At 38.3% G+C, this 4,694-nt stretch overlaps 1 long non-coding RNA gene across 1 annotated transcript; it reads left to right on the top strand.

Moving 5' to 3' along the window:
• The first annotated feature begins 370 nt into the window (after window positions 1-370).
• On the top strand, window positions 371-4,436 carry LOC136393099 (uncharacterized). The gene is made up of 3 exons (XR_010749036.1): window positions 371-457; window positions 1,249-1,388; window positions 3,400-4,436. It is a non-coding gene; the product is annotated as an uncharacterized lncRNA (long non-coding RNA).
• The last annotated feature ends 258 nt before the right edge of the window (window positions 4,437-4,694 follow it).

Here is a 4,694-nt window from a genome sequence, read left to right as displayed (position 1 = left end):
AAAGCTGAATTTAGTTTAAAAGTAAGTAAGGAAAAGACTGTAACCAAAGGGGAAATAGAGACATATCCAGGAATTTTAAGCATAATGAAGTCATAGGAAGCTGTTGTTTTCCTGCATTTTTTTTAAAGCAGGAAAATTCCACCCAAGAAACAAACCAGTTGATGTTGCACCTGTGCTCCCATGTCTGACACTTATTTGGGTCAACTCGGGGAGAGCAGCCTTCAGGCCCTGAAAATAAACAACCCACCTTGTCGCCGAGGCATGCAGACACTCAGCGTATATAGCCGTCCTTATCACCAGACATTCTTACCCAGCATTCGTCTGGGAGCGGATTCCATGACATTAAGGCAGCATACCAGACTGACAAAACCACACGGGGCAGTCTGACCAAACTGCCTTTCTTTCACGCATCCATCTCCCCGTCCCAGACCTAGGAGGCGCCTCCCTCAGTGTCCATGTAAGTGTGTCTACTGTGTTTTGCTTTCAGAAAGATTTAAGAGCTTGTGGATTCAGGAAGCCTGGACTCAGCACTTACTGGTAGTTTCTTAAGTGTGTGCCTTAGTACCAGCTGCACAAACTCTCTGTGCCTCAGTTTACTCATCTGTAAGTTGAAGATCCTAATAACCCCTACACCCTGGGGTTCTTGGGAGGGTTAAATGAGATCATCCCTGCAACAATAAGTGCTAAAGGAAAAGTGAATTGCATTTTGATGCCATCTGTTAGGAATTCTAGTCTTGTCCCTAGCCAGCCCAGCACTCTAGGACAGTGCGTACTTTAGAGCCCTGGTGCCTCGCTGTAGCTGCTTCGGAACTCATCTGGACCACTGCTGCCCAAGGTGTATGAGCTTTCCATCAGCCACTTCCACATGTGAGCACAGGCTCTTCGCCTGCCTCGTTGGAGGCCTGTGTTCTGGGCCTGTGTAGTAACCACGGCTGTTTTCCACAGAGTAAAGTACTAATATGTGTTATCTCAATGATGAACACACATTGAAAAATACAACTTTTCAAATTAATTCAAAGGTTAATTTTTAACCTTTAAGTCACAACTCTTGACCTCTGAGTCTCATTTGCAAATGTTAATTATCTTTGTTCTATAATGCCTATGCCAGTCCTACCTGTGTAATATAGGGAAACTGAGGTATAAGCAATATTGTTCAAACAGCACCTCCAATTTTTTTTCACCAAGCACTTATAGATTTTTCTTGTTCCTTCAAAAGCCTACTGAAATATTGTTACATATATTTTGCAGATGAGGAAAATTAACATTCAAATGCATCTTGTCTAAGGCCTCACAGCCAGAAATGGGATTTAAATCGAAGCTCTCCTGTTCCACAGTTCATGGTCTTTTTATTCCACTGGGGAATGAATGTAGAACAAACCTGCTTTCAGGTATTTCAAATGTCTGTAAAAACTTGTTTCCTACTAAAATGTTGTACTCAGTAAGGTCACCTACTCTCTGCTGGTTACTTGCCCTTTGATCTTTATCACTGTCAGTGGGACTTTTCTTTGGTAGTTTCAATGTTATTAAAAATAATTATTTGAGGCCCTGGCTGGTTGGCTCAGCGGTAGAGCGTCGGCCTAGCGTGCGGAGGACCCGGGTTCGATTCCCGCCAGGGCACACAGGAGAAGTGCCCATTTGCTTCTCCACCCCTCCGCCGCGCTTTCCCTCTCTGTCTCTCTCTTCCCCTCCCGCAGCCAAGGCTCCATTGGAGCAAAGATGGCCTGGGCGCTGGGGATGGCTCTGTGGCCTCTGCCCCAGGCGCTAGAGTGGCTCTGGTCGCAACATGGCGACGCCCAGGATGGGCAGAGCATCGCCCCCTGGTGGGCAGAGCGTCGCCCCTGGTGGGCGTGCCGGGTGGATCCCGGTCGGGCGCATGCGGGAGTCTGTCTGACTGTCTCTCCCTGTTTCTAGCTTCAGAAAAATGAAAAAAAAATAAAAAATAAAAAAAATAATAATAATAATTATTTGATTATAAGTGGAAAATTCTATAGGTCATGTTCAACAACATGGCTAATTTCAATATGCAATGTCTAACTAACAGTTATGTAAAAAAGTCTTTATGTCAAGACTAAGCAATAATGAAATTAATTACAAAAGGTATTTTTATAAATGGAAGTTATTTCTACATAGCTAGATTTCCAATGGTTACTTTTTAGAGTTGAAATTTACATTGATTATCAGGTAGCTTCTCTAGGTAGCATTTGGGATCTCTCTGTTGACTGGTGGCTCTTACCATTCAACTGGTCAGCATTAGTTGAAATATTACCATCTTCAACTTTTTTGTATGAAGTCAATAAATGTTCAGACTACATTTATTTTGTTAGTTATTTTTTAATTCTTTGGTGGAGTTAATAATATTCTTTAGCACTTTGCTATTCCAAGTGAATAGCTTAATTATGATTGCAAACCCTTTTTTCTTCCTTACCTTATTAAATGTGTCAGAGATGAAAATTAGCGTGGCTGGGTAAGAACAAGGAAGGAAATGCATTCAACTAGGAAAGTGAAAAAAAAATCAGTGTGATTCAAAACACTGTGCAGTTACTGAACACTGGTTATGTACCCTGTTTGAAATGAAAAAGTGATAGATGTTCTCTTTCTGGGTCTCAAACATTTAGAATCTAGTTGAGGGAACTGGACTTACACATAAAATACAATTGGACGACTCTATGAGCCAAAGTTTATGGCACAGATATTTGGTAAGATGAGAAATAATTGTGGGCTGAAGTGGGATGGGAACATGAGATGGGGAGTTGACATATGGCTGGAGAAGACTGGAGAAAGGATGGGATTCAGAGAGATAAATCAGGGAGAGAGAGAAAATAGAGATGGAAAAGCAGGTTGCCTGGAGAAACAAGAAAGGATAGAGGCAGGTAAACAGTGGGTGTTGCTGAAGGGAAAGCAGTGTAAGGAGACATGCCAATCCTTAAGGGGTTTGCTGAACAAAATGCACTTTTGCCCTCACAGGTATGTCCAGAAATTCAGGTTTGGAAGTTCAGGATATATGATTATAAATACATACATGTTTCAGAAAAAAAAAAAGACCAATAACCATTTACTTCAGTCTTTTTGAAGAGCATCTATTCCACACTATAAAATATTTGTCAAAACCCCAGTTTCAAAATACTTGCTCAACTTCTCCAAGCCAAATTAAGGAACATTTTTTTCTGCCAAACTCTCTGACCTTACAGTCACCAGTTTCTCCACTGCATCTACTCTTACACTCTCTTTAGTACCACGGTTTTTTGTTGTTGTTGTTTTTGTCTTCAAATAAACCTCCGGGATGGTAGTATTACAAAAATATTCATGCAATTTCATGCCCACCTCTTCGTAAACTTCAGCAGGAATGGAATTTCTAGGAGAAGACCATGAATCACATGGATTTTCTCTCTCTCTCCCCAGCTCCTGATGGCTCCTGGCTGTGGCATTTCAACTGTACAAAACACTTGAAGAACATGGACAAAATATGTACTTTATTTCCTTAATGGTCACTAAAATTTTAAGATACTTGTGTCAGTACAGGGAGATTTAATTTGCTTCCTAGACACATTCAAATTTTTTATGAGTTCTAGTAAGATAAATTTCCTCTCATGTTCAGAAGCTCTCATACAACCCAGACTAACTTGGGAAATTAGTGTGTTTGCTCTGGCTAAAAATGAGAGCAGGATACTGGCTATTTCTGGAAAAAGCACTATGAGCACAGTAATGCCATTAATTGATGGTAAGAATAGACCATTAATTATTAGATGTGTATTTTAATTTGAGGGTATAAAAATTATCTAGGAACTTGTTTAATGTAAGGAGTCCTGTGTCCACCTCCAGAGGCACTAATTCAGAAGATATGGCCACATGATACATCCTTTCATATGTACCACAAGATGTAAATGTGAGAGGGATATAGCTGTACTTACCTTATACAATTGTGGGTGATTTAAATGAGATTTTACATATAAAGAAACCAGTAAACTTTAGTTATTAAAATTCTTACTAAACAAATATTTAAATAAAAGAGCTTTCTGCTAAGAACACCAACAATAGTAGACTATTTTGACCAATCTGAATGCTCTAGCTGTTCCTTCCTCTGTCCCTACTAACGATTTATGTAGTGTTTAATGTTCCTAAACTAATGTTTTTATATTAACTTTTTACTTTAGGATAACCTTAACTTTATAATAATTGTGTTTTTATAGATAATAGATATATTTTTAGCTAACTGAGTTTTGTTTCACTTTTGGTCAACTTTTGTTTTAATTATGATTCAGCATAAAATAAAAAAAAATATTGCATTTTCTCTCCACTGTTAACCAAGTCACTGGAAAGTTAACTTCATGAACAGAATCCTAATGTATAAATGTTCTCATTGTTTTTCCTTACTAAGGACATAGAAACTTGACTTTGTAGCCAAGAATTAGCATGTCATAAAACTTTATTACAAATATCTTCAGGTAATAGAATGTAATTGATTTCACCTAGATGTCTTTTTTAAATGAATTATTTAATCTTGTTTTTAAACTTTTTGAAAATACAATATTCTTTAGTTATGGAGTTTATAAATTATGATTTATAAGATATGATTTTTATGGTATTGCTATAGATTTTCACCAGCATATGATGTTATAATCATGGGTTTGTATCTTTCCATAAACTACCATTTAAATGAAGACCTATCCAGACAAAGGCAAGCACACATTTTATAA

Source organism: Saccopteryx leptura, chromosome 2 (assembly GCF_036850995.1).
Source record: "Saccopteryx leptura isolate mSacLep1 chromosome 2, mSacLep1_pri_phased_curated, whole genome shotgun sequence".
NCBI classification, from domain to species: domain Eukaryota; kingdom Metazoa; phylum Chordata; class Mammalia; order Chiroptera; family Emballonuridae; genus Saccopteryx; species Saccopteryx leptura.
Note: the sequence above shows the minus strand (reverse complement) of the source record. Positions and strands in the feature narration are given on the sequence as shown.